We start from the raw sequence: 12,809 nt of genomic DNA on the forward strand, positions 1-12,809 counted from the left end.
GTATGGCTTATTATAAGTCTTTTCAAAGAACCAACTATTGGCTTTTTGTCCCATTTCTTTTCTAGTTTATCAGCTATTTAAAATTTTTTCCTTATTTTCCTCCAATACACTAGCTCTTCTGTTAGCTTATTTTTTATGCCCATTTTTCATAATATGAAAATTTCAGGCATTAGTTTTTCTTGTAAGGTTTACAATTCAACATGTAGCATTTTCACTACTTCATATTTCTAATTATCTAAAAATTTCTATTATTCTTTCTTTGATCTATTTTAAAATTCTGTCTGAATATTAAAATTGTAATGCTATTTTTAATAACTGCTTAATAATCTTTTCTAATTAAATTGCCAAGTATGATATCAATTGTTTAGTGTTTATTAAGATTTATTTTATGTTTAGTGGATGGAAAACTTTTTAAGTAACTGTGTATTCTTAAAAAGGATATCTATTGTCTAATCTAGGTGATGGGTTATCTGTGTGCTCATTTCATCAAGCTTGCTAAATGTATTCTTCAAATCTCTATATGTTCTTATTAATTTTTTATGTGCTTCAGCTTGAAATTAATCAGAAAGCAGCAATAATCTCCCATCAAGATTGTGGTTTTATCTCCTACACTGTTAGTGGGAGTGTAATCTGGTGTAGCTACTATAGAAAACAGTAGGGAGGTTCCTCAAAAACTAGAAACAGCTACCATGTGAGGTCAAGAAGTAACAGAACCAGACAGGGAACAACAGACTAGTTCAAAATTGGGAAAGGAGTACATCAAGGCTTTATATTGTCACCCTGATTATTTAACTTCTATGCAGAGTACATCATACAAAATGCCAGGCTGGATGAAGCACAAGCTGGAATCAAGATTGCTGGGAGAAATATCAGTAACCTCAGAAATGCAGATGATACCACTCTAATGGCAGAAAGCAAAGAAAAACCAAAGACCCTCTTGATTAGGGTGAAAGAGAGTGAAAAAGCTGGCTTGAAATTCAACATTAAAAAAACTTAGATCATGGGAACCAGTCCCATCACTTCATGGCAAAGAGATGAGGAAAAAAATGGAAACAGGGACAGATTTTATTTTCTGGGGCTTCAAAATCATTGTGGATGGTCACTACAGCCATGAAATAAAAAGATGCTTGTTCCTTGGAAGGAAAGTTATGAGTATTACTACACAGAGTATTAAAAAGACTAGACTAGTAATACTAGACAGAGTATTAAAAAGCAGAGACATCACTTTGTCGACAAAGGTCCACAGAGTCAAAGTTATGGTTTGTCCTGTAGTCATGTACAGATATGAGTTGGATTCATGTCAATGTATGATAAAACCCACTACAATATTGTAAAGTAATTAGCATCCAACTAACAAAAATAAATGAAAAAAAAAAAAAAGAGTTGGACCATAAAGAAGCCTGAGTGCCGAAGAATTGATGTTTTCAAACAGTGATGCTGGGGAAGACTCTTGAGAGTCCCTTGGACTGCAAGGAGATCAAACCAGTCAAACCTAAAGAAAATCAACACTGAATATTGACTGGAAGGACTGATGCTGAAGCTCTAATACTTTGGCTGCCTGATGCGAAGAGCCAACTCATTGGAAAAGACCCTGATGCTGGGAAAGACTGAAGGCAGGAGGAGAAGGGGACAACAGAGGGTGAGATAGCTAGATGGCATCACCGACTCAATGGACATGAGTTTGAGCAAACCTGGGGAGATAGTGAAGGACAGGGAAGCCTGATGTGCTGCAGTCCATGGGGTTGCAAAGAGTTGCACATGACTGAGTGACTGAACAGCAACAACAACAACAAACATGATCCAGCAATCCCACTCCTGAGCATGTATCTGGAGAAAACTCTAATTCAAAAAGATACACTTACCCCAATGGTCACAGCAGCACGATTCACAATAGCCAAGACATGGAAACAACCGAAACAACCATTGACAGATAAACGGATTAATATGATGTTGTGCATAGACACAATGGAATGTTTCTCGGCCATAAAAAAGAATGGAATAATGCCATTTGCAGCAATATGGATGGAACTAGAGATTATCACACTAACTAAAGTAAGTCAGAAATAGAAAGACAAATATTATATGATATCACTTATATGTGAAATCTAAAATATGACACAAATGAACCTATCTATGAAACAGACTTATAGACACAGAGAACAGACTTGTAGTTGTCAAGGGGGAGGGGGGCATATGGGAGGGATGGACTGCAGGTTTGGGATTAGTAGATGCAAGCTATTATATACAGAATGGACAAACAACAACAAGGTCCTACTATATAGCAAAGGGAACTATATTCAATGTCCTGTGATAAACTATAATGTAAAAGAATATGAAAAACAATATAAATATATGTATAATGGAATAATTTTACTGTACAACAGAAATTAACAACAGTGCAAATCAACTATACTTGTATAAACCAACGAGTTTGTGGTTTAAAATTATGTAAGCTTGTTTATATCTATTATGAGGCTATGCCCTTAGTTGTATGAAAATTTGAGTTTTCCTGATAAACTGTAATTTTTCCAATGTTGTGAGCCTCTTTATTTCTAATAATTTTGCTTTAATGTCTATTTCATGTGATGTTGATCTTGCTGTGCCAACTTTCTTTTGGTTAGAATCTCTTTATATTCTTCTACTTTCAGTCACTTTATGTCCTTAATTTAAAAATTAAGAGCGTTAATCTATTTGTGCAATTTTAATCCAGTATGTCGTCTATCTTTATAGGCAAATTTAACTTATCTTTTTGTGATTTGACACACTTTTTTATTTTTCCATTTTATTCAGTACTTTCTAGTTAAACATTTGCTCTCCTTATGTCTATTTTCTGTATTCTACTGGCTTGGATGTTGTTCAATGTATTTTTATCTTTTTCAATGATTATTCTTAAAAATCTAACATGTGTACATAAAAAGTTGAAATTAATTATATATTTATGTCCTGTATGGAATTTAGATTTTTTGACTCTGCTCATCTCTGTTCTGCCCCCATCCCATCTGTCTTACCAGTTGTTACCCAGAATTTAGGACTTCCCTGATAGCTCAGTTGGTAAAGAAACTGCCTGCAATGCAGGAGACTTGGGTTTGATCCCTGGGTAGGGAAGATCCCCTGGAGAAGGAAATTGCAACCTACTTTAGTACGCTTGCCTGGGACATTCCATGGACAGAGCAGTCTGGCAGGCTACAGTCCATAGGGTGACAAGAGTCAGACACGACTTTGTGGCTAAATCACCACCACCACCACCCAGAATTTAATTCTACCGTCATTTTTACTACTTCTAAATAAATATTATTGCTTTCTCATATGGTCAGTATTTATTTAAGTTTCTTAAAATGTTTAAACTTTTTTTTTGCTCAGCAGATTTCTTTTATTCCATTTTTTCCCTATTGGGTTAATTTCTCTACTAATTGCTTCAGTGGAGTCTCTTACTAGTTCTTCTAGTCTTTGAAAACATCTTTATTTTGTTCTCACTTTTAAATACTACACTAGCTGTATATATATTGAGGTTAAAAGTTATTTTTCTGTAGCACCATTTGCTTTATAGTCTGTTTATAATGAGAAGTCTTTCTTTGCAAATAATATACATATTTAAATGTTTTCTGAGATTTTTGTCTATTTTCTGTCTAAATATGGCACTTCAATTTCTGAATCTTGCTCTAGTTAATCTGAAATATTAAGACAACAATTTTAGTGATCTCACTCTCATTTTCTCTGTCTCTCCTTCATGTCTAATTTTTTTTCACCCTGTAGTTGCTATCTCATTAACTCACTGTACTGTTTTTGTGGTAATGTCTTTATAACTATATTCTGGTTCACTTCTCCATTCCAGGCATCAATTAATTTAAAAATCACTTTTTTTTAACTTCATTTGGTTCTTTTTATATCTGCCAGGTCATATGTGTGTGTATGAGTGTATATTTCAGTCCCTTCTATTATGTTTTTCAATCATATTATAACATTTGCCTTCTATCATCTGAAGTTCTTGCTGTCTAATTCTGATATTTGTTGTGTTAATAAACTTTATTCTTGACAAATTGTTTTCATATTTTTTAAGCTTTAACATTTCAAACACAGAAGAATGTTTCCTTAGAAAAATTTTCAGATTTATATCTGATGTTAGTTTATCTTATTCAAGTTCATTTTTCAAGTTTCATTATTTTTCTGTATAGATAGACCTATTTTTCTAGAAATATTTGTTGAGAAGACAATTTTTTGTCACTGTTGAATTACCTTGGCTGTCAAAAAACAATTGACCATCTATTCTGTTTTATTGGTCTGTACATTCACATGTATGTCAATACTACACTATCTTGATCACAACAATTTTATAGTAATTCTTGAAATCAGGTTGTACATGTTCTCCAACTTTATTATTCATTGTAAAAGTTTTTTTGCCTATGTTAGATCTTTGTATTTCGATGCAAATTTTGGGGTCATGTTTTAAATTTCTACAATAAAGCCTGATTGGATTTTCATTGAGATTGTTTGGAACACACACACATTTCAATAGAATTGACATCTTAACAACACTGAGTCTTCCAATTAATGACTTTAACATGTCTTTCTATTTATTTAGTTTTAAAAATTTCTCTCAGCAGAGATTTTAGGTAATGTTTTGTTTAATGGGTTTTCCTGATCTTTGTAAACAGTATTTAAAATTTTATTTCTAATCTTTTTTTCCAGTTTTTAAAAATACAAATGAGTTTTCCATATTTTTTCTGTGACATTCCTAAATTTACTTATAGTAGTTCTGTTGAGGAATTTCCAGTACATGAGCCTCTTTTCTTTGATTAATAATTTATCTTTATTCCTTTCTAGGTAATAAGTCTTTTTTCTTCTTCATGCTTTTTAAGATTTTCCTTTATATCATAGGCTCTTTAGTTCAGTTCAGTAGCTCAGTCGTGTCTGACTCTTTGCGACCCCATGAACCGCAGCATGCCAGGCCTCCCTGTCCATCACCAACTCCCAGAGTATACCCAAACCCATGTCCGTCGAGTTGGTGATGCCATCTAACCACCTCATCCTCTGTCGTCCCCTTCTCCTCCTGCCCTCAATCTTTCCCAGCATCAGGGTCTTTTCATATAAGTCAGCTGTTCACATCAGGTGACCAAAGTACTGGAGTTTCAGCTTCAACATCAATCCTTCCAATGAACACCCAGGACTGATCTCCTTTAGGATGGACTGGTTGAATCCCCTTGCAGTCCAAGGGACTCTTCAAGAGTCTTCTCCAACACCACAGTTCAAAAGCATCAATTCTTCGGTGCTCAACTTTCTTTATAGTCCAACTCTCACATCCATACATGACCACTGGAAAAACTTAGAGATTTAATTTTGATGTGCTGTAGTGTGGTTTTCCTTATATATTCTCCATGGAGGTCATCGAGTTAATTGGATTTTTAATTTTATAGTTTTCATCAATTAAAAAAAATCCAAAACATTCCTTTGCAGGTTCCCCCTTCTAGAACTCTAAGTATACATGGTTAGTTGACTTATTACTGTCTCACAGGTCACTGAATCTTTTTTCTTCCACTATTTTCTCTTTGCATTATAGTTTGAATAATTTTACTCTTTTGACTTTAGTTTCATAATCATCTCTTCAGTATAAAATTGGCTGTTACTCCCACCTAGTGCATATTTTATTTAAATATGATGTACTTTCAGTTATAAAATCATGTTTCTTCTTTATATTTTTTATCTCTCTCCTATGTTCAAATTTCCTTTAGATCACCGAGGATATTTATGGCAGCTATTTTAAGGATCTTGACTACTAATTCCATTATCTCTGTCATTTCTGGATCTGTTTCTATAGAATGATTTTTCTCCTGGAAACGGGTCCCATTATCATGCTTAATTCTAACTCTATTAGGGTTGATTGAATGCTCGACATTGTGAATATTATACATTGTTGAATATCTGGATTATTTGTCTCCTTTTAAAGAGTGTTGAACTTTGTTCTAACAGTCAGCTAATTATTTGCAGGTCACATTAATTTTCTGAACTGTATTTTAAAAATTCTTTATAGTCTAAAGCAACTTTTACTCTAGGGCTAAGTTATCCCACCCACTAAAGTGTGTAGGGTGTGGTCTCATGGGGTTGCTACCCAGTACAGTCAGTATCTAATGCTTACTCTTCACCAAGGTTTCAGAACAGATTATTTCCCAGCCTTGTATGAGCTCTGAATGGGCCAGCTTATGATGCCCAAGGTTTTCTTTGGTTGGTCTCATGTAGTTTCATCCTGCACATGTACACTTTGATATTCAGCAACATCAAGGTCGGCTATAGTCCACAGGTTGGCAAAAGAGTCGGATGCTACTGATCACAAATACACACACCTTACAACACAATCAAAGGGGCCCCTATGAAATGTCTGGAACTCCTTCTCTGGAGTTTCCTCTTCTCTGGCGCCCTAGCCCACAAATTCCTTTCACCTTGGCCTTCCTGAACCCTTACTTCAGTCTACTCCAACCATTGAGTCCGTTGAGCCCTGCTTGGGTTTTTTCTCCCTTGTCTGTGGTCCAGGAAATGCCTGAAAGCAGAAGTTGGGGTAATCAAACGTTTACCTCATTTTCTTCCCTTCTATTAGGGACCACAGGCCTACACTACCTTGTGTTCATTATTTGAAAAGAACTGTTTTGTATATTTTGCCCAATTTTCTGAGCTTTCATGGAAAGAGGCAAGTCTATTTTGGCTCCTCCAGAAGCAGAAGATCCCAAGACCATTTGTGTATATGCATTTTACAGCTTTCCAGCTCCTGGACCAAGCAGATGGTATAAAAATTAAACTCCAGGGACTTCCCTGGTGGTCTGGTAGTTAAGAATTTGCCTTGTAATGTAGGGAACACAGGTTTGATCCCTGGTCAGAGAACTAAGCTCCCACATGCTGCAGGGCGACTCAATCCATGCCAACTACTGAGCTTGCACACCACAACTAACACACCCTGTTGAAATCCCACATGCCACAACTAAGATCCCGAATGCCACAACTAAGACCCAAGGCAGCCGAAGAAATAAAGTTCTAAAAAGAATCGAACTCCAAACACAAGTGAAGATGGATTCATTATGAATTTTCAGAGGTTTTTTAAAAATACTTTTCCTTGAGCTTAGGACATCGAATAATACATAAACTTCCAGTGTCCCTTTTTTGATGGGCAGACTTTTCCCCTTCAATTCTAGCCATTCACTGAAGTTAGAGTCTTTTGAAATGATTGGTTTTATAGAGAGAGCTTAATTCAAAATTCCTCACATAGTTGAGACTCAAGATGTTGGTTACTGCACACTAAAAATCAAGTTCTTATGCTATACAGACTACCAGCCGCATCTGCCGTTCCTCAAAACTCACTTCAGGCACTCAGAATAATACCCACGCTTTCTTTTCTTTGGTCATATTTTTGGTTTCGACCCTTTAGGATTTTACTTACTTTCCTTGGTGCTTAGCTAGCACTAAAAGGAAGGGTGTTTGTAATATTTTCATTTCTAGTGTAAGTGAATGTAGCATGTATGTAGAGTATTCAGAGTATGTAGTCACATTGTCTATAAAATTTTTAGCTTATTGGCCATCACGTCAGAAAACAAACCTTATGTTAAACAATTTCCCATGAAACTATATAGCTATTCATTAGTATTTTTAATGGCTGTTAAATGTTCTAAAAGTTTGTCTAATTTACCACCATTTGATATTTAAGATGTTTGCACAGTTTTTACTATTATTATAACTAGTTCTCTTACAAGTTTAATACAATGAATGTTTTCTTTTTCTGAGTAACCACTCCAGATAAACTTTAAGAAGTAGAGTTTTGGGGTTGAAATTCACAAACCTGTTTAATAAGATTCCCATCTAGTTTCTACAACTTTCTTGTCCCTGTATCTTGTAGTCTAATGACTAAAACTGAAAAGGGATTCGGGCTGAATAGCAGCTGGATATTGGTTTTCCAGTTTTCATTATTTTATGAATAATAAGGAGGGTTAAACTAATTCCTGGAAAAGATAGTATCTCTTAATGGCCTAGAGATATATCCACCACAAACAAGAGGTACCTGAACAAACCTCTGAGCAGTGGCAGGGCAGAAATAGAGAGCCGGTTTTTTCATTCCGGTTATGCCAAGAAGGGGAGAGGTTTTCAGTCAACGCCAGAAGTTGCCACTTTGCAGGTTGTTCTAATGTAAAATAGTTTTCAAGAAAGTACCCTCTGTTGCATTTTGTAACTGTTTATTTCAAACTGTTTGCATTTCCCTTTGATTTCAGGCAAGTACTTGGTCGTGCTCACAATGACGGCCCCAACCTAAGATGTGCAGTAGAAAATCAGATACAGCAGCTTCCTGGGTGAGACTTCCACCAGAGGACACATGCCTTCTTTGAATATCTCTAACAAAGGGTGCCTAAGGCACTAGCCTGGGAGTCAAGGACTTTCCTTAGCAACCTACCTTCTCTCTCTGTGCCTGATTTCCTCTTTGATAAGAGAGGGCACTTGGAGAAGGCAATGGCAACCCACTCGAGTATTCTCGCCTGGAGAATCCCAGGGAGGGAGGAGCCTGGTGGGCTGCCGTCTATGGGGTCGCACAGAGTCGGGCATGACTGAAGTGACTTGGCAGCAGCAGCAGCAAGACAGGACACTTACCCGTGATCTCTCCAAGTTTTACTAACATTTCCAAAGACCAATATCAGATGTCAACTAGCTTTTATGCATTTTTACAAAGGTTAATTCTTTAGGACTTTTCTTCACTTTTGTTTGTTTGTTTATACCACTATTACACCTCTTACATGGTTATCTTTTTTTCCCTTTTTATCTTTCTTCCCCACTGAGCAGTAAGCTCTTTGGGGTTGAAAACTGTCCTACACATCCCACACTTTTCCCAAACCCAACACATATATAGCATGTAGGAGTTGCTCAGCAAATATCTGTTGGATCAGTATGAGATTTCTAATGTAAAATTTTATTTTACTGATGCCATTTAAATTACTTACTGCTAATGTTTATTTGCATGTCAAAAGTTAGTAGTACACATTTTTATATTTTCTTTAAGCTTCAATTTTTTAAAAATAATCTTCCCAGAAGTGCACAGTTAGTGCCTTAATTTTTTCCAGTGACTGAGTGTGTGTGTCAGCACTGTGGCAACTGACATGGTGCTTGAAAGTGAAGTGCCCAATACATGTTTGCTGAATAAATATGCTTTGTGCATGTGACAAATGGTAATCATGACACTAGATCAAGTAGGCCTAATATTTTTTGAGCCTTGAAAACCTGTGCTTTGCTTTGTCAAGTGTGATTCCAGCTGAAGATTAAGCTAAGCCTTCTTTTATACTTGCATTGATTGGTTATCCACAGAGAAAACAGTGTTGAATTCAGATAATCCAAATTCATTAGGAATCGAGCCAAATTTCTATGTTTGAAACTCTCTGGACTTTTGTCCCCTCTTAGCTTGGAGATGCTCTGTATTGCCTTCATCTGCAGTGCATATTTCTACCATTGAGTCTACAACTGATGTCAATGGAAGTTCCAGAGGAGAAATGGGACAATGTATGGAATGGGATCCAGACGGGTGGCTCACAGTGGAAATCTTCCCCCTGCTGGTCTGGCCTCCAGTCTCTGATTCTCATTCTGGTGGATCTGATACATTAGGAAAGACACTTTGGCTAGTTTTGCTCTCCTTCTCTGTCTCCATCTTTCCCTCACACCCACACACACTCAGCAGACAGAATGTTACAGTGGTTGAAGACAGTCTTTGAGATTCGGCAAATTTAGATCTTAGTTCTGCCACTTATTTTTCTTTGTGACTTTAAATGAATTGGTGTTTTTTGTTTGTTTTTAGTTTCAGTAGGTGCATGGTTCTTTATGTGTTTAGACAAAAAGTAGTATTTTCTTGGTCTATTGTTGAGTGAAGTCAGTAAGATGATTCAGGGGAACTTCTTAGCATCACGGTTGGGATTAAGCAGTTAATGCTGACTACCTAGCACATAGTCTCACTTGTCTAACTGCACAACTTTCTTCTGATACTTTATTACAAACAAGGTTACTGAATTTTCCTTCTGTTGGATACATGCATTCTGTTTAAGCCTTTAATAATCAAGAGAACAGCCTAGATCAGGAATGCAGGGGATAACCAAGTACATCATGCTTCATTTATGGGAAAATACAGATGACTAACATGAAAGAAGAAAAGAAGAGCTGTGGGAAGGCCAAATAAGTTTGGTAGAGTTCAGGTATTAGAGCTTGCCTTATTGACTCACGGGAGAGCTCATCAGGTCCTCTGACTTTAAAGTTCACTTATTTTTAGTTTATGAACAATTCTAAAAAGTAGGACATGTCCTCATCTCTGAGGGGGAGTAGTCTTTCTGGACTTGGTGACTCAGAGATTAGGAAAAACAGGTAACTTATCATGAAAAGTGCTCAAAGTCTAATCACAAGGAAAGAGATAGAAGAAACAAGAATATTGGATTTATTTTTAAAGGAAACAATTACTTAGAGCAGTATGTCTGATACTGCATTCTTTCTATAGGATGTCAATATATAATAGGCAATGAGAAGTTACTTGATCAATAGGTATGGAAAACACTAGGTTAAATAAAGTTAAAAAGATCATCATTCTTCTTCATGGCTTCACAAAGTCTTTAGTATATTGAAATATACTCTGAATCTCTAAGAAGGGTGTGTAGCTAGTGTATACTGAGTTTCCTAATCTAACTTGATCACAGAACCCCATTTAATGGAATATTCATGTCACTAGTATTCCATAGAACCTACTTTGGGTTATTGTGATCTCTGGCTTTCACGTAAGTATGGGCTGTTGGTCAAACAGTCCAACACTTGTCAACAAGTGAGAAGGGAATCACAGTAGAGGGATATCCCTCACAGTAGAGGGACAGAGTCATAATGACATGACAGAGCCATTTGGAAAAATAATTAATGTCATGCTTTAGAAGTAGGAAACACCTTCAAATTAGTTATTTTAGTTTGAGAAATTCAACTTTAGAAATGCTCATAAAACCCTGCATACCTTGTCAAAGATTGCTCACAAGTACAGTATTTATAATATTAAAATAATGACTAAATGTCCATCAGTAAGAAATTGCTTGGATAAATTATGATTCAGCTTATATGATGGAAAACAAATGTTCAAAAGAACATAGGAATTTCACCTGTATTGGTAGGGAAATATACACATAACATACTATTGGGGAAAAAAGAGAATGTTGTAGAGCATATGCATGGCAGGCTAAACATTTATTTTAAAAGTTAAATACATATGACAGAGAGAAAGAAATGAATGAATAAATGAATAAAAGTGTGTGTGTTTATAGACACACACTTATGGATGCACTGAAAAGACTTGCAGTAGGGAACAAGAAAGACAACTTTCAATTTTTAATGTATGGCTTCTGCTTCCAGTTAGAATTAGACAATGTTTTAAGAGACTGCTGCTCCCACCCTGACTGTAAGATGAAACTACATAGGTCACAAAATCCTGTTTCTAAAAAAGTCATTGGAGAGTTGAGGATGCAAAGAAATCTAAATAAAACAAACAGAAAGGGATGAGCAATTCCTAGGAGAAAAGAATACCACCACTCTTTTCACTTCTGAGGACATGATAGAAAAAGAAAGAAACCTGCCATAGATGGGGGCAAGGAGAAACAAGCTCAATATGTAGCAATCTTTTCACGGTTTGCTATGGAATGGCATGATAGATTAGAATCCTGAGCAAACCCAAATCCAAGCAAGAATCCTCTCACCTGTCAACTCTTTACTATAGCACTTCAACCAAGTGTACAGGGTTAGAGTGCCCAAATCTGTGGTGGATGGGCCAAGAGATCTGATAGAGACTTACTTTAAGGAGCACAGGCCTTCGTCAAGTATAATGCTTCATTTTTTTTTTTTTTTAAGGCATTAGTCTTCCAAATGGCAGGTGGTATCTACTACCAGATGGCAGCCTTGTGGCAGGGTCATATGATGGGGAGATTTCACAAGGCATAAAAACCTAAAAGACTGATGGCTGTGTCATAAAACAGGAGGATCTCCAACAATTTTTAAAGCTGACAGCTTGATGGTAGAATCTAGAGGAAACTCAAGATTCTCACTAATAATGAAATCCTAAGCCCTGATGAAGGCAAAGCTCTGATCCTGCCCTCAAATCTTTGAAGCAAGTGGTGAACTGAATTTAACAAAAGTTCCAACAAATCCCAGATTCAGTTCAATTATAGGTTAGTTGATCCAACTGAATCAACTTTTCACACTAGCAGTCTGAAGACAAAGGTTATGCTCTTTTCAAGGAGTTAATATTTGTTTCATTCTTTTTTTTTTTTTTTACATACAGTGTCCAGTATGAAACCAAGAATTATGTGATGGGCAAAGAAACAGGAGAAGGTGATTTACAATGAAGAGAAAAAATAGTCAGTAGAAGTAGTTCAGATGTTGGAATCAGAAGACGAAGATTTTAACTGTGATAAATATATTATAAAATCTAGTGGAGGAGAGTGAACAATTCACAAAGAGACAGAATTTTAAGCAAAAAATGAACACTAAAAAAGAACCATATTTTTACATTGTATGCATTTGATCCTTTACATTTGGACAGTAATAAGATGTTTAAAAATTTTTTTAAGTGACTTTAAAAACAATTTTATGAATCTTTCCATGTGAAATGGCTCAAGCATAATTGAAACACTTTAGAGGGAAACCTCAACTCTATGGAAAAAAAACCTTCAATGAAGATCTATGCCCCGGGGTTTATTGGCAATAATGGTTCTACTATACCTGGAGGCAAAGAATCAAGGTCTGTAGAGGGACAGCTAGACATTACAATAGTGACCACATCA

The 12,809-nt window shown here is 36.0% G+C and overlaps 1 protein-coding gene across 1 annotated transcript in view; it reads right to left on the reverse strand.

Annotated features, from left to right (window-relative positions):
* Positions 1–12,809, reverse strand: part of ATP10B (ATPase phospholipid transporting 10B (putative)) — a 287,108-nt gene that overhangs the window by 247,311 nt on the left and 26,988 nt on the right. The window lies entirely within an intron of this gene.

This window comes from Odocoileus virginianus, chromosome 3 (assembly GCF_023699985.2).
Source record: "Odocoileus virginianus isolate 20LAN1187 ecotype Illinois chromosome 3, Ovbor_1.2, whole genome shotgun sequence".
In the NCBI taxonomy this organism is placed as follows: Eukaryota; Metazoa; Chordata; class Mammalia; order Artiodactyla; family Cervidae; genus Odocoileus; species Odocoileus virginianus.